Source organism: Aethalodelphis obliquidens, unplaced genomic scaffold (assembly GCF_003676395.1).
Source record: "Aethalodelphis obliquidens isolate GAN/ISIS:26980383/991018 unplaced genomic scaffold, ASM367639v1 scaffold66, whole genome shotgun sequence".
NCBI lineage: Eukaryota > Metazoa > Chordata > Mammalia > Artiodactyla > Delphinidae > Aethalodelphis > Aethalodelphis obliquidens.
This window is the reverse complement of record NW_020838010.1, coordinates 289,937-299,232: the sequence shown is the minus strand read 5'-3', so window position 1 is coordinate 299,232 and position 9,296 is coordinate 289,937.

The window sequence follows — 9,296 nt, the reverse complement described above, 5'->3', positions numbered from 1 at the left end:
TCTCCCCAGCCAAGCTGTGGGCACTGCTGAGAAATTAACTGCTGTCCTGTACTCACAGCCAACTTGATTTCGCCACTCATCTCATGTTGGACAGAGCCATCAGGGGCTCAGAAGGGCAACTCTGCCCTGAGTCAGTACAAAGATTGGGAGGTGTTGATGTGTGTCATCAGCGTGGGTCCCAATGGCAGCACCTGTGTGCAGGCACTAAGGGAAGCAGTATGATAATAGCTTTTGGTGTCGTTTGACATGACTCTGGGGGGTAGAGAATGCATGCCCGAGTGTCAGTACCGGAGGCAGGGCTCCTCTCATTCTGAGACACTGGCAGCAGCACAAGCCCTACTGGGATAACAGATCATTGAGCCCAAAGACCTCCTCCTCAGGCCCTATGTCACTTGGAAACCCTGGCAAGCTTGTTTCTGCTATGAGGGGAATCTTGTCACTTCCTCCTGGAGCATTGGATCTCTGAGTGGCACTGAATTTGTTTCTGCTGTCACTTGCTCCTCACTCTGTCATTACCATGGCAACCTGAAAGGGAGGCAGCATCAAAATCAACTCCTCCACAACAGACATGTGTGGAAAGGCAAGTGTACTCTCTATCATATTAGGGAAAGGGAATTTTTTTTTTTTTTTTTTGCGGTACACGGGCCTCTCACTGTTGTGGCCTCTCCCGTTGCGGAGCACAGGCTCCGGACGCGCAGGCTCAGCGGCCATGGCTCAAGGGCCCAGCCGCTCCGTGGCATGTGAGATCCTCCCGGACTGGGGCACGAACCCGTGTCCCCTGCATCGGCAGGCGGACTCTCAACCACTGCGCCACCAGGGAAGCCCAGGAAAGCGAACATTTTTAACCCTTTCACCACACTTCAGTCTTGGTCCATGGCAGAGAGCAAAGTTTTTCACCTACAATTCCGGTGTTTGATATACCTCTTTCTTAGATCTTCCTGCATAAGAGTTGCTAATCTGATTGAGGTCAATCATTAGGGTACCAGGGAGCACGGTCATCACAGTGAAAAGTGATATACATCTGTGACCATATTATTGGGTCCACCCGCTCTGGATGATTGGCACAGGCCACATTTGTTCTGAAGACCTAGCTTCTCAGATTCGGAGAAGGAGTAGCTTAAGTTGTGTTTTCCAATCCATTTGTTAAACCAGAGAAACCTACAACAGAAAGAGAGAAAGAGGGGAGGAGGGGTTACCTAGTGTATGCTAAATTCTCGATTCAAGCTTTTATTAATAAATGACACTTTGCTTGCTGTTTTAATCGTTCTGTGCTTTCTCAGTGGAAAGCCTTGAAGAGAAGCAGGGTGAGTGGCGGGATTCAGCCATGAAATCTCCTCCTTCAACCCACAACACCTAGGAAGGTTTGCCAAGGGCCAGAGTCTTGTCCTAGCCCATGTCTATGCTGGACAGAGAGGGTGTACTTGTTCCATTTCCTCACCTTCCCCTGAGGTCCTCTGAGGACCTGGGGAGCAACTTCAATTTAAATTCAAATTTCATATTGAGCTTCTAGTTGTGTGTAGCTCTTTCATGGACACCCAGGAGTGACGGGACTATGTCATGAAATTATGAGCCTGGGAGTAGGGGCTTTGCCTTGGGCTAACAGTGAGAATATCCCCTGCTTAAACTGATCCATGGAAACTTGTTTAATTATCAAGCACTTTTGGAAAACTGATGACAATTTCCATAGGTAAGAAAAGTTTACAGTAAAAATCCCTTGTTTGTAAACTTATCAGATTTTATTAATGGCTAGTAGTTTCTGAGGTAGGGGCAGTGTTGTGGAAAGGAAAGAGCAGCAGAATCAGGAGACTTGACTCAAGTACTTGTTCAGGTTCTGTAGTATGTTGGACTATTGACTAAGTGTCCTCATCTCTAAAATGGGGACAGTCCTTAGCCTATCAACCTCTTTAGGTTTGCTGGATGTGAGGTTTGAGTGAATAGTTAGATGATGAAGTCAGTCTGAAAATTGTAAAATGTTATATAGAGTTGCATTTTAATAAGCACTGTGAAAGAAACTTCAGTATAATAATCTGCCTTTCAAAATGCAGGCATAGGGGCTTCCCTGGTGGCACAGTGGTTGAGAGTCCGCCTGCCGATGTAGGGGACACGGGTTCGTGCCCTGATCCGGGAGGATCCCACATGCCGCGGAGCGGCTGGGCCTGTGAGCCATGGCCGCTGAGCCTGCACGTCCGGAGCCTGTGCTCCGCAACAGGAAAGGCCACAACGGTGCGAGGCCCGCGTACCGCAAAAAAAAAAAAAAAAAAAAAAAAAATGCAGGCATAAGCCCCAGACATTTCTGAGAGAAACCCTTGGAGATCTGGCATAAAGCAGTTCAGGTAAATTACTGGAGGAACTGAAGCTCGTGGCTTCACTCCTAGAGGTAGCTGAAATATTTCCATTTTTCTGTCTGCCCAACTTTCCTGGATACTCCATTTCCTAATCAACTTGGGGAAGCTGTCCAAGAGGCTCTGTGTACAAAACTGTGCATATTGGAGCAGTAGCTTTGCTCGAATTGCTGGGGGTGGTGACGTTTGGTAGCTGCCATTGGCAATAGCTTACAAAATCCTCAATTCATGCTATTTCTCCAAAGCTAAGCTGCCTTCACATATGAGTATAACGTACTCAGCATGTTAGCAAAATGAATTCTTTTTCTAGAAGCCACCTTAAGGACTCACCCTATTCAAATTCCAAAAAGATACTGGAAATTTTTAAAAGTGCTCTAAAATAGTGGAAAAACTTACAAATAGTCTATAAAAGAATTACCGCAGGCACAAGAGCAACAGTAAAAATGGTAGAAGACATCCCAACTGACCAAAACGTTCGCTGAATGAAACATAAAAAGTAAGATTAAAGGAGAGTAATGGGGGGCTTCCCTGGTGGCGCAGTGGTTGAGAGTCCGCCTGCCGATGCAGGGGACACGGGTTTGTGCCCCGGTCCGGGAAGATCCCACATACCGCGGAGCGGCTGGGCCCGTGAGCCATGGCCGCTGAGCCTGCGCGTCTGGAGCCTGTTGCTCCGCAACGGGAGAGGCCACAACAGTGAGAGGCCCGCGTACCGCAAAAAAAAAAAAAAAAAAAAAAAAAAAAAAAAAGGAGAGTAATGGGAATAAAAATAAAATTATTAAGAGTACCACAGGGAGAGTCATATACGAAGACTGTGGACTCATGGAAGGATAGGAACTTGAGGGATCAGCTTCAAGAGTAAGTGAGGAAAAAGACAGGAGCAGTGAGATGGCAGATGGCTATGTGTTCCTTGATACGGACTTTCTCTCCTATAACCTCACAAATCTTGAGGGAAAATACAAAAATCATCATGTACTACTTATTGTATTTTGATTTCTTTTAGAAGATAGTGAGAAGGGTGGAGTTTTTGGCCAGGTTCTGATTAGAGGCACCAGAAAGCCTGTGTGCGTTTAGAAGCAGAGAATGATTCAGAGAAACACAAGAAAATAGAGACAAAATCACAGAAAGAACTCTGGATTTCCTGTGATCCTGGAATTGGGGTTCAAGGCAAATATGCCAAATCTTTGATGAGGTAGATATGGTAGCTTTGTATTCAACTCCATTCTACCCTCATCCTAGTGTGTCACGCAGTTGATAGAAAGTATATAAAGACACACACACTCACACATACACACTTCCCAGATTTCCTCGCAGCTGAGATTCTGAATATGATTTAGGTGCAGCTAATCAGATGCACAGGCATGAGATTTGGAAGGTATAACACGGCTTTTGCTTCATTTCTGCTGCCAAGCATAGCAGTTGAGATGTTTAGTTATTCTGCAGGAGGATTAGCAGAAGCCCCACGGTCCAGTCATTAAATACATGGGAGTCAAGAGGCAGTGCATGTGGCACCCATTTTGCTGGTGCAGGTTGTACTATATGTGGTATGTTTCTGGAGCTGGTGGCAGTAGTCATGGCTTCCAGATTGTGGCAATAGTGACATGGCTCTGGAGCCAGAAATTTCTTGACTGTATGGAGAGATAGCAGCACTCTTTGATGGCTTGGTTTTGTGATGTGGCCTTGAGAATCATTTTTAAAATTAATTAATTAATTAATTTATTTTTGGCTGCGTTGAGTCTTTGTTGCTGCACTCGGGTTTTCTCTAGTTGCGGCGAGCGGGGGCTACTCTTTGTTGTGGTGCACGGGCTTCTCATTGCCATGGCTTCTCTTGTTGTGGAGCACAGGCTCCAGGCTCACGGGCTTCAGTAGTAGTGGCACGCGGACTCAGTAGTTGTGGCATGGGGGCTCAGTAGTTGTGGTGCACGGGCCTAGTTGCTCCGCGGCATGGGGGATCTTACCGGACTAGGGCTCGAACCCGTGTCCCCTGCATTGGCAGGAGGATTCTTAACCACTGCGCCACCAAGGAAGTCCCAAGAATCATTCTTGAAGGCTCAACATAGCATCTGTTTCTTCAGCCCTCCTAAATATAATTCTATACCTATTGATACCCTGTAATAAATTGCTTCCTCTTTAAACTAGCTAGAGTGGCTTCTGCTCTCTGAAACTGAACCATGACCAATGAAGGATGTAGTACCAGGAGTGCTCAGAGGCGATAGTGTTTCAAGAAAATGGGGGGACTTCCCTGGTGGCGCAGTGGTTAAGAATTTGCCTGCCAATGCAGGGGACAATTGTTCGAGCCCTGGTCCAGGAAGATCCCACATGCTGCAGAGCAACTAGGCCCGTGCGCCACAACTACTGAGCATGCGCTCTAGAGCCTGCGAGCCATAACTACTGAAGCCCGCGCACCTAGAGCCTGTGCTCGGCAACAAGAGAAGCCACCACAATGAGAAGTCCACACACTGTAACGAAGAGTAGCCCCGCTCGCCGCAACTAGAGAAAGCCTGTGTGCAGCAACAAAGACCCAACACAGCCAATAAATAAATAAAAATTTATTTAAAAAAAAAGAAAAGAAAATGCAGAACTGGAATTGATTAGATAGCCTGATTGGATTTGAAAGCAGTGATAATTCTGTTAGTATTAGAAGATGAGATGCTGGTAGTTCATGACACATAACGGCAAACCAATCAGATCATCACTGGTGGGCATCTACAATGAAGTGCCTATTGAACGCAAGGCTTGATGGTCCAAGTAGCTGCTACTACAGATTATTTGGGCACTAATGATGAACTCAAGAACTGTGGAGTGGGATAACTTCTAACTGTGCTGTAGAGGTTTGAAAAAAGAAAATGGCAGAAAATGGCAATCTTAGGATTTAAATTCCCAGCTCAAGAAACAGAGGACAGTAAGTTTGTATTCTCTTATCTCTTGTTGACAAAGACCCCAGACCGGTTGGAACCAGAAGGTTGATGATGCTCACTCCCACTTACCTGACCACCAACCAATCAGAGGAATGTCCACGAGCTGCTCATGTCATCTTTGAACCATTACTATAAAACTTCTCATTACCCCCTCCAGGTCAGGACAGACAGTTTTGAGGGCATTAGCCCCTTGTGGCCCCCTTTGCCTGGCAAAGCAATAAAGCTATTCTTTTCTACTTTACCCAAAACTATCTCCAAGAATTCAGTGTAGGGGTACAGAGGCCAGATGCGGCTTCACATAGCTGAAAATTAGAGTCTTATCCTATGGGTTTTTGAATTGCAATATACGTTGAACTCACAGCCTTTCCAGGTGTCACTTTTGGGAAAGTAAGGGCATTTGTTTGGCCAGATGAGACCTCCTAGAATAGAAATGAGGATGTTTGGGTGAATTCAGATAACTCTAAGTACTTCACCAATGAGACTTCTTTGCACTAGAAGCATCCCTAGTTTGATGAGGCTGGTCCTGCCTTACCTGAACACCCTCAGGTTACTTGCAAGGGAATGCCAATTTTCCTCACGTACCATGCCTACCACCTCTCGTGGCTTCCAGACCTATAACTAGAGTTAGAACACAGTATGCTCCAAGGATACAAATATAAGTCTGAACTGGAAGGAGGAAATTGCAAAATTTTGCTAACTTATAATGGCAGAAATTTGGAGAATATGTGTGGGAATGTATTTTAAGGATACTATACCTTGGAGGAAGGAATGTAATTTTAGATTGGACCAAATATATCAACATCTGAATACTTACCAGAGGTTCTGGATTCAATTACTAGCTTGCCCAATTGGCAGTGGTTCTATTTGCTTGGTTGATTGAAGCCAAGGCTGAAAATTAGCCCATAGTAAATGAAGTTGATATGCCAGATATCCTTGGTATAATGTAGAGGAAGTTCTCCAAAGGCTTAAGGAAATAGAAACATGGAATACATTTATGATATATGATCCACTCACCTACGTCCTAACCATGTCCCCCAATAGGACCTAGGGGATGTTCTCTTCCCCAAGACATTGAAAAATACACTCATGAAAGCAGCCTTATCACTCTTGGAACATGCTACAGTGGTAGTCTTGAGTAGGCCAGAGATGAGAGATGAGAGATGAGATGAGAGATGAGAGATGAGAGATGAGAGATGCTGCCACTGAAAGTAATTTGCTAATTTCAATGAGAATAATGGGATCTTAGAATAGCAAAGAACAAGCGGCAGCACTTAATGACCAGAGATGGGGTGAGCATGGTGAACATGACAGAAGCATGGTCAGAGAAGTAATCTGAATGTTTTTGACCTGCAGAGAAATTTGGTAATGGCTAATTGTTCTTCAGATACTTTAGATGGAAATAGATGAGCAACCTACTAATTCCTACTTGATCCGCGTAGCCGAAACAGTTCTCTCTGGTGAATAAAGATCTAATTTGAGTTATTATGATGGAGATTCATGGCCTCTTGAAGCCGAATCCTGCCTCTGTACCCTGACACTGAATTAAATCTCAGACAGAGTTTTGGGTGAAGCAGAAAAGAATAGCTTTATTGCTTTGCCAGGCAAAGGGGGCCACAGCGGGCTAATGCCCTCAAACTGTGTGTCCCCGACCTGGAGGGGGTACTGAGAAGTTTTATAGTAATGGTTCAAAGAGGGCGTGATCAGCTCGTGGACATGCTTCTGATTGGTTGGTGGTGAAGTAAGTGGTCGTCAGCATCATCAACCTTCTGGTTCCAGCTGGTCTGGGGTCTACGTGCGTGTGGGCAACATACAGTTAACTTCTCCCACCTACTGGTGGTTTCAGTATCTGCAAAACAGGTCAAAGATATTGTAATATATGTCCCTCAAGGGGGAACCAGGACCCTGCCCCAAGGCTGCACTATTGTTTCTCTTGACTGTTCCTTCCTTGTCTCCGCGTCCCCTTCCTTCCCTGATTAGCAACTGTTTGAACCTGCTCCCTGGAACCCAGGGAAGGTCATGGAGGCCGAATGAAGCCTATTTCCTGTAATCAAGAAATGGGGGACACAGGAGGGCTTTTGTGTGCCCAGGAGCCCCACAGGGTCCTGCTCGATATGAGTCTCACCTATTTGCAGATATGAGTCAGTTCACACACCCAGAGGCCCTGGAAGGGAAAGCCGGGTACCCTTGAGGAAGGACTCAGCAATACCATAAGCATGTGTTGTAGATTTTCTTCCTAGATTTCCTTTATCTTTCTAGCCAGAGGGGCCTGTGGTCATTTACCAGGGTAGCCATGCACTGGGCAACTGGAAACACTCATACTTCTCAGTCTTTTGGACACTATGAGTTCACATTCATCCAGGACCAGTGTTGGGGGCAGCGGGAGAGTTTAGAACACAACGGTCATCCATTGGTTGGAGTCAGGGCTCATGGAGTTAAGAAATATAATTTTACCCTGAATCCATCTACAATGGGTCCAGTGGATCTGCAAGTACATCATATGGTTCTTAGTTTATGAATGAATATTTGAAATAGCAATACCCAGCCACTGGCAGACCTACCACTTTTTCTCCCTGACCGGTGTAATAAGGGCTATTTATGGTAGGAAGGGCCAGGTAGAATTCACTGTATCTGTTAATACTGTATCCCTGGGGAAATCACACAGATGAGTGCCCGCCAAAGATTTGAAGGATGTGTGTGTGTGTATGTGAGGTGGGAGGTGGTTTCTAGTACATCCTCATTTAACTTGCCTGTTTGGCCTGTGCAAAAGGTATGCAGGTCTTGGAGAATGATAGTTGATAATCAAAATTTAATAATTAATGCCAAACATGACTTTTTTAAAAGCTAGATAAATCGTAAGAAACTGCAGAACATTGGCAACACCAAGATCTTAAAAGCAGCCATAAAGAAAAGACATTACCCTCAAAGGAAGACAAACAGAATTAGAGGCTAGGAAATCTACTGCTTGGTGCTTTTGGGATGGCGGAAAAGGTATAGTTCTGATGACAGAAATGGAAGCTGCAGTATAATGTGAGATTAAGGATAAAATGCCCTTCTGCCAGTGATTGGAAGCCCAGGAATGCAGCTACCAGGATAATTTGCTTACCTGACCTCGAGGGATTCAGTGCTACAGGGCTCCTGGTGTCACATGTATCAATCTTACTTTAGATAGCCAATGAAATAGATTCTGGCTGGCAAAAGAAGAAAAAGACTTTATTGAACTGTTGGGGCTCAAAGATGCACTAAGAAGCTCCCCCCTCAAAAAAAGGGGGGATGAAGTCTGGGCATCCACAAGCACCTTAAGTCCTACTTCGGAACCAGAGTGTTGATGTGGAGATGCCACCACTGCCACCAGAATGTATTCTCCACGTTCCCTCCTGCTTTGCTATAGATTGAGAAATTCAGGCAGAAGCATCTGATTAACCAGTCCTTGGTCACATGGCTACAAGGGGCAGGGATTCTGGGAAAGCAAACATCTGGTCTTTTATATGTTGGGCAGAAAACTGATGAGTGGTTGTTAGGGGTGGGGAGAGAGTGGTGACTATGAAGGGATGGACCGTATGAGGGAGTTTTATGGGGTGAGGGAATTCTAATTGTGCTCTGTATTCTAATTGTGCTGATGGTCACAGGAATACATACCTGCCTTAAAAATTCATAGAATTGTACACCAAAAAGTAGTTAATTTATTGTATACTTTAAATAAATAAAACACAACTATGGTCTGATGACCAGTTGCAGAAATGAGGACTGCAGTAGCTACCCATAGTTTCTGCCTTTCTCTTTTAGGTACATAATTATATAGAGTAATCAATTTATTTCCCTACTTCTCCTCTACTATTTTATATAAGGTGAGTTGATAGTAGTTAACTTTTTGCAGTCCACACGTTACAGGATATCAAGATGGGACTGAGATTGAATTAGGAGGAGTGGACATTACCCATCGATGGATCCAAGTGACCAACAGAAACTTGGATTTTCCCTTAGGAGAGAAGATTACTGCATTTTTGTTGGTATGAGGGAGATTTACGTTATGACAGGCAGC